The sequence below is a fragment of the Schistocerca piceifrons genome, unplaced genomic scaffold, assembly GCF_021461385.2.
Source record: "Schistocerca piceifrons isolate TAMUIC-IGC-003096 unplaced genomic scaffold, iqSchPice1.1 HiC_scaffold_866, whole genome shotgun sequence".
In the NCBI taxonomy this organism is placed as follows: Eukaryota; Metazoa; Arthropoda; class Insecta; order Orthoptera; family Acrididae; genus Schistocerca; species Schistocerca piceifrons.
This window is the reverse complement of record NW_025729131.1, coordinates 1422864-1431584: the sequence shown is the minus strand read 5'-3', so window position 1 is coordinate 1431584 and position 8721 is coordinate 1422864. Positions and strand designations below refer to the sequence as shown.

Below are 8721 nucleotides of genomic sequence, written 5' to 3'. Positions count from 1 at the left end.
TTATTGACAATCTTTTGTAAAAGACCACTAATTAAGAATTTTCAATTTCCATCGGTAATTGGGTTTTTGTGTTCAATATGTAAATAGAAATAAGAAGAGGTACATTTTCATAAAAATGCCATTTACATATGTGTTAACTTGATGAATTTCAGAGACGCCAGTATTCGAACTGAACAAGAAAAGGAAAAAATGATGATCACAACGGGACTCGAACCAGCGACTGAGCGATTAGCAGTCTGGAGCGCTACTGATCTTTTCCCGTCTTTATGGATTTTACACTTCACAGAAATACTGGTAGAGCTTCCTACTTTCTTTAAAAATTTGCTCTGGCCAGGAATCGAGTCCAGAACTCAGGCGAGCATTCCATCACAGAGCCGCGCTGTTTGTCCAAAAAAAAAAAAATTATCCTTACTTGAGGGACAGGCGAATACGCTCGAAGTGTAGTATCTGTTCTTATTAGCTTAATATCTGATACGTCTTGCATCTCAAGGGCAGAATACCAAACTCATTTTTTGGCTCATGACAGATTGCTAAGGACTTGCTCCATCTCTGTCGCGGGTTGGCCCGTCATTGGCGAGAATTTTTGAGAACTGAACCGAATGCTTTAATTTATTGTTATTTAAGTTCTGAACTTCACTTACAATAAATATAAAAAAATTACAAAAAATCAGATGGCCCTGTGGTCTGCTTGTTAGTCATGCTATCCTATTCCAATTCCTTACAGTGCGATGAGAAAATCTATATGCCTCGGAATGCACCCGAATCCCTTTTATTATCAAGGTCCCTGTGTCAGGTAACTGAGGCAGAAGAATAGGTAACTCGATTTCCCCGAATACTAGTGTTATAAGTTCATAGAACATTGTTTGGTGTCCAAATGGTTCAAATGGCTCTGAGCACTATGGGACTTAACTTCTGTGGTCATCAGTCCCCTAGAACTTAGAACTACTTAAACCTAACTAACCTACGGACATCACACACATCCATGCCCGAGGCAGGATTCGAACCTGCGACCGTAGCAGTCGCGCGGTTCCGGACTGAGCGCCTGAACCGCTAGACCACCGCGGCCGGCTTGTTTGGTGTCCTTCCGACGGATGAGAACAGAGTAACACCTCTCCGTGATTCGTAAATGTTACAAAACACTAAGTTCGTAGAACAGTTCTGCTCGTAAACTTAATGAGCAGTGAACTAACTTGCAAGACAGGGACGTGAGCCAGATCCGAATCTGTCTAACGACCGTGGGCCATTACAGCGGCTAGGATGAGTAATGTAGTTTGTAGGCGGTTTTTCACGCTCATTTACGCAAATGCTGGGCTGGTCCCCAAGCCTGCGCCTCAGAAAACAAGGTAACGTGCAAAACTAAGTTTACGAGATTCACAGACAGGAGGTTCAAACGACTTCTCTCCTTTGGTTGACTAATGACCGTGGCGACAGGAAGGGCGTACGGCCACGGAGCAAACAATAAAATAAATATACCAAATCACGAAGACAGTGGATCTTATATGACAGGATAAACACCAACAGACAGAGATAGAAAATGAATGTGCAGAAGTACGTCCCGGAAAACATTTTTGACTTAGCTACAATATTCAGTTGATCTTCAAACGTTGCGAGCTTTACTAAACCATCTGCAACCAACCTCGGGTCATTTTAATTTCGTATTCTTTGTGCACATTATTGCTGCCTACAGGTGTTGGACAAAAATATGGAAACACTGCGAGAAATGCATACTTTAACATAAATACAGGTGCTAACCAAGCCGGAAAGTTGCGCTGTTGTATTTGACCTCGAATGACACCTGTACAACGTCCTAAACACATTGCTAATGTCCGTCGTGGTCAAAACATTGTTCTTTGTAGGTGTGAATGCGTTATGTCGGAGCTCTGTGTATTCGAATGTGGGCAAACGGCTGGTGCTTGTAAAATGAGTGCTCCCGTAACCAAGGTAGCTGATGCGGTATTCTGTTTACCCTCGGTACTTTGCAAGGTCGCATTACTGCCAAGTATTATGTCACCATTTTGGCTGATCAAGTCCACCTCACGGTAAAATGCTTGTTCAGCGGTAGTGATGCTGCGTTCCAAGACGACAAGGACTGTTTTTGCGAGCACGACCATGAACTGACTCTTCTCCCCTGGCCACGACAATCATCACATCTCAATATTATTCAGTCGTTGTGGTCTACTTTGGAGAGGAGGGTTCTCCATACTACCTACCTCCATCATTGTTACTTGAAGTTACCACTATTCTCAGGAAGAGTGGTATAAGAGTGCCCTGGAAACCGTGCAGAGCCTGTTTTTATCCATTCTGATACGACTGTTTTGAATGACAACGGTTTTTCCCACGCCGTATTAGGCATGGTAATGTGTTGTGTTCTTGGTGTTTTCATGTTTTTCCCTACCCCCTGTAAAACATGTCTACAGTCTGCTCTACGTCAGAATATGCACTGGTGATAGTTGAAGAGGTAGTTATTATAGACACAAGCAGCACTATCTGAAATGAGCTCATGTGTCATTCGCTTGCCCCTTTTGTGGTCGCTCCCGCTCTTGCTGCTCTCAAGGGCAAGTGATGTTATTTTTGTATCACCTATAATTCGAAGAAGATGTACTGATGTGCTGCTCCACTGATGGAGTTTTTCCAACTATTTAGCTGGTCACTAGACTAGTCCACGTGTTGTAAGTTGCTCTCGAGAGGTAGTCTTTTGTGTCATCAGTCATCTGACCAGTTTTACAAGTCTCACTATGAATTCCTCTGCTGCACCCAACGTGGTCAATTATTTGTTGTATGTATTCCAGTCTTCGTCTTCCCCTACAATTTTTACCATCTACGCCTCCCTCCAGAACCACTGAAGTTATTCCTTGATATCTTAACACGTGACCTACCACTCTGTCTTTTTTTCTTGTCCATGTTTCCTCGCCGATTCTGCAGAGAACCTGTTCATTCATTATCTTATCAGTCCATCTAATTTTCAACATCCTTCTATAGCGCCACATTTCAAATGCTTCGATTCTCTTTTGTTCCGGATTTCCCACAGTCCATGTTTCACCACCAAACAATGCTGTGCTCCAAAGGTACATTTTCAGAAATGCCTTCATCGCGTTAATACTAATGTTTGGTACCAGTATATTCATCTTAGCATAAAATGATCTCTTTGGCTCTGCTAATCTTCAACTTATATTCGTCCTCCCTACGTGTGTCAAAACTTTACTTCCAAGGTAGCAGAATTCGTCTACTCCGTCGTCACCAATTATGGTGTTACATTTATCGCTAGTCTCACTTCTGCTATTCCTCATTAAATTCATGTTTCTTTGCTTTAATTTCAATCCCTATTCTGTTCTCATTAGACTATTCATTCAATTCAAAAGATCCTCTAATTATTGCTCTCTTTCACTGAGGAATCTTATTACTGGGGTCCTTTTAGCTGGAATTTCAACCTCACTCCTAATCTTTTCTATTATTTACGTCAGTTCTTCTTGAATGTACTGATTGAACAGGAGGGGCGAAAGACTACACCTATTTAATACACTTCTTGGGCAGCCACTCTTATTTTTCCCTCTTGGCACTTCTGCAATGCTTTCTCCATAGTTTTCATCTACTTTTCTGAGAATATCGAACAATTTGGACCATACTGCAGTGTCTATGGCTTTTTACCGATCGACAAAGTCTATGAATAAGTCTTGATTTTTGATACGTCTTGATTCCATTATTAATCGTAATGTCAGAAACGCCTCTCTGGTGCCATTAGCTTTCTCATAGTGAAATTAATATATCTTCAATTTTATTTTCATTATTCTGTGTATTAATACTGTCGGGAACTTGGGTGCATGACCCGTTGCGCTGATTGAGCGATAGATCTCGCAGTTATATGCCCTTCTTACCTTCAGGATTGTGTGGATGATATTCTTGTGAAAGTCCGGTGATACGTCTCTAGACTTATAGATTCTGCAGACGAATATGAATGCTTGTATGGTTACCACTTCGTCCCAAATGGTTTTAGAAATTCCGAAGAAATGCTATCTACGTCTCTAGACTTATGCATTGTGCAGACAAACTTGAATGGTCGTTTGATTGTCACTTCTAGCCAATGATTTTAGAATTTCCGAAGAAATGTTATCTGTGCCTTCTGCCATATTTGGTCGCAAGTTTTCCAAAGCTCTGTTAAACTCTGACTCTAATACTGGATCCTCTGTCTTCCACGTCGAGTCTGGTTTTTCTTCTGTCTATCTGACAGTTCTTCCCCGTTGTTGAGGCCTGCAGTGTGTTTTTTCCGCCTATCCGCTCTCTCCTTTGTGGTTAATAGTGGATTTTATCTTTCACTCTTAATGTTGATACAATTACTTTTAATTTTATGTAGGGTTTTTCGTATATTCCATAGCCACGTATGAAACTTTTTGACATGAAATTACACTATCAGTCCAATAAACAAGTATTTGTGCGATTTTGCTCTATCAAGCAAAATTATGCGCGTTGCATTGACCTCGAGGTCAGTAGGTCCAAAACGGACTACAGGACTGCTTTCAGTACACATGGAGATTGTACGTGTCTTAGTAGACGGATTCGAAGTGACTGTGCTTTCGTTGAGTACAGCGTTTAAAAGATAAATTTCTCCTGTATCGCGTTTAACGTTTTCTACTTGCTTAAATGACTTTTCCTGTCACAGATTCTTATAGTCCAACAAAATCTCCTTATGTTTCTTAGCACGCCTGCTTGCATACGTTTGCGACGTTTAGTAAAGCATTCACTTTCCTTTCGTCGTATGTCTCGTAGTCCATCTCCTTACATAGAATGAACCATAACTTCACCAACAAAATTTCAGACGTTGTATTATGGACCAAGTCACGACAAGAAAAAGAGGTCCAATAAACATGACCTATAAAATGCTTACCTTAAGAGCTATGAGCTTATGTTCATCTTCGATACTGTGTAACATCTTGAAAGTATCTTATGAAAAATATTTAATGATGGGAAATTGCGGGAAGTATCAGCTAAAATGAAAATTATTTTATTTTGCAAGATGAAAGGGTAAGCTCTGCGCTACATGCTATCACTTATTTGTCATGAAAGACAACACCCTATCCATTCGATTCCATTCGATCTTTTTATTTGTTAACAATGCTCTTAGTACTCATTTCATTCAAAATGTGTTCAAATTGCATGTCATTTATGATAAGGGGGAGGATGACTAAATGAAAAGTAAAATGACTTCCAAAGTTATTTAATTTTCTCAAAATTGCAGATATAACATTTAAACTCCTTTTAATGAAATTACTCATTCTTTTTAAGCCTATCACAGACACTAAGCGTTAATGAAGTATAAAACTGCTATCACTTTTACTTTTAAATTATTAATCAAAATAGCATTTAAACTAACAGAAGTGGATGCTAACATCTTGGACATAGGACTGATAAATCGTATCCTTTACGAAAAACTTGAAATCATTGAACAACGAAAGTTAATAAACTGCCATAATCGCTAAATGCATGCAAAGCAATACGACAAATACCTTCTGAGTCATTTCTGCTTCAAAATTAAATTCCAAAGTCCTTTTCTCCAATTATATTCAATTCTTAGCTATTCTCCATTTCCAGTTTCTCATCTTCAAAAGGGAGCCACTTGCTCTGATAAGGAACTCCTTAGTTAAGCCAACCAATCACCGTCACATCTCGCCCAGGACTCGACTATGGCTGACTCTCCCCGCTACTGCTGTTCTGCCCACGGCGCACTACTTTACTCAACAATGCTTTTCATAATGCTCAAGGACTATGTATCCTTCCATGCGTCCAAGCTTTACAAATGTATCTACGGAAGTTAAACTATCTGAAACTGATGTGTTGCGAAAACGATTAATAAACTCGTGCTATGGAAGATTATGTCTCAATAAATCGATACACTACAAATACAGTCGACAAACTATTTTTATAAATAAAAATTGTCATGATATAAGCGGCAGACAAGGTATTCCTCTAAATTGTTCTATAATACAACTCAAATCGGGCTATAAAATGTTCCTAAATCATGCAAAGTATGTGGCTTTCTCCTTACACGAGCCTTTCAACGTCTCTCCTACTGAAGAAATGTTCATTTTAGATCCAGCGTTTACTGGATCTTCTTTCCTTCTTGTTTTGTTTCATACTATCTCCACCGCAAAGTAAGCCACACATTTTTCTAGTCAACCCTAAGCGACGCTTGATGTGATGCGGGTAGCGACGCCACTAGACATAGGATGACTACAAACTAATGAGTTGGAGTTACGAACCACGCTGTACCCTGTCGTAGCCCGGTGGAAGGGTTCGGATTTGGCGGGTACCTGGAGAAGATGACCTGTCATCATGCGTACTGTCAACAGTGAAGTACGAAGGAGGTGGTATTACGGTATGGGGGTGTTGTTCGTCGTTGGGGTATGGTACCCCTATTGCACTTAAGAAAACAGTAAATGCAGAAGGATATGAGCAATTTTACATACATTAGAGGAACAGTTCGGCCATGATGATTGTATCATCATGACGCTGTAACCTGTCGTAAAGCAGCAATGAATTTCGAGAATAACATTCCTGAAATGACTGGCCATGAATTCTACCTGAAGCCAGTGGTTCATTTGTGGGATGAGTTAGACCGTCTACTGAGCTCGTTTCATCTCTTAAGGAAGAATAGGTTGCCATTTCTCCACAGCCATGCAGACACCTCATTGAAGGTATCCCCCAACACAGTTCACCTTAAAGAAAGGAAAATACGAGGGTTGTCTAGAAAGTAAGTTCCGACTGGTCGCTAAATGGAAACCACAGTGAAAATCAGAAACATTTTATTTGCAAGAATTAGCTACACTTCAGATACTTTTCTACATAGCCGCCGCTCCGACATTTGCCGGGGCGTTATACCAAATTTCCAACACCATCGTCGTAGAAGGAAGCCGCCTGTGCTTTCCGATAATTCTCTGCGATGGTCTACAGCCCGTAGCCTGCGTCCAAGTGTTGTCCTCGTAATCAGCTTTTCATGTGAACAGAGACGATACTCAGGACGAGCCAATTAGGGCTGTGTTGTGGGTGATCGAACACTTCCCATCGAAAAGGCTGCAGGAGCGTCTTCACTGGCCCTGCAGAGTGCGGTTGAGAATTACCACGAAGAAGGAAGTGCGTGGCAGTTGTGTGAGGTGGGCTGCATTCATTAAGGCGAAGCCTCTCAGCGGGCCCTCCTACTTGTCGGGAGACATCGTAGTTCTAGGTACATTTACTCGCTCGCACTGCGCTCACAACTTAAATGAGCGTCTTGATACGATCGACGGTCATACTAGAGACACTACCCAATACATCTGTTAAAGCTTCATCAGGCTTTCCCTCTTGTGTCCATTTCGCCACTGATCGGAACTTACTTTCTGGACAACCCTTGTATACCCCATACTAACATCCGCTAACAATGTCTGTATACTTTCGAACAAATAGTGTATCTTTTCATCGTTTTCCTGATCTGTTCGTGACTGGAGCGTGGCAGGAACGACTGTCGGCAAATAACTCCTAATTTCTCTAATTTTCTCGTCAATATCATTTCACGAGTGGTATATGGGGGGAAACTAATTTGCTACGTGACTCTTCTTGGAACGTAGTCTCTCGAGATTTATTCGGAACGTTTCCATGAAGACCGATATAAATATATTTATGGTCCGTGGTGAAGATTGATTGATCGAAACTGATGAAGGCTTATTCCCTCATCAGTTCTTGGTGTTCCTGAAATATTCTTATAATCGTTACCAATACAAGATGTAACTTTTGCATCTACGTGCAACATGATGTTCCAACATATCTGACGACAGCAATTTCCGAAACGCGTAATACTGGAATAATATTGTCAGCTTGCACCGAGTCAGTGACTTTTTCCTTAGCGACCTATTCAGCATTTTGCAGACTGTAAATATGTTGTTTTTCTAATATTACATTCTCCTTAAGCCAAAATGTAAGAAGAAAAATAAAGAGTGGTAATAAAATACCTATTTAATCTTATAACTGTAGCATGAAATACAATATAAAAGATGCTGCAAAGAAATTAAATGTAAGTACATCTGCAATTTAAATTTTATACAACGCGTAATACTGTTCTGTTATGAAATCTTCGGCTCATTGCACAGTTTCCCCTGTTGTAAAAGGGGAGTCCACAGTGAAGAGTAGATGACATTGTATTGCGAACCCATTTTGATTTAGCGACAGCTCTTTTTTTTATGCGCTTGTCTATGGCAGTTATTCAGGGGATGAGAAAGGCTGCAGAGAGAGCAGATCGTCCTACCATTCAGCAATACTCTCTGCCCTACTGCTCTGAAAAGATAGGGATCGTTCCAAAGGATATCTTCATACCATGTTGGGAAGAGTGATGGCATAAGTGATGATAGACTATTGGAGCGATCCTTAAATTGTTTAAAGGAGAGCACTTAATGACTGTCAGATCATGAAGTTATGTCATAGTCGAATATCTACAATGATGTGCAAAACTTAAGGACGAAAGCAACTTTCGCGTGTTGTCACTGTAAAGTGACCTAGCTAGATGCAACTTGGGCCATATATAGATGAAACTGCTGTATTATAGTACAGTACAGTACAATAAAGAAGATAACTGAAAAAAATACGCAATGAGATCAACATAAACGAGACTTTTATTCATAGAAAATAATCACAGTCAAGTCTCCGCGATTTATGACGGTTCACTGGTATTACAGAAGGCGGAATGTGTTTCAGAATAGGGCG

General features: G+C 40.5%; 1 pseudogene; it reads left to right on the top strand.

The window, feature by feature from the left end:
• The first annotated feature begins 419 nt into the window (after window positions 1–419).
• LOC124771035 lies at window positions 420–573 on the top strand (annotated as a pseudogene).
• The last annotated feature ends 8148 nt before the right edge of the window (window positions 574–8721 follow it).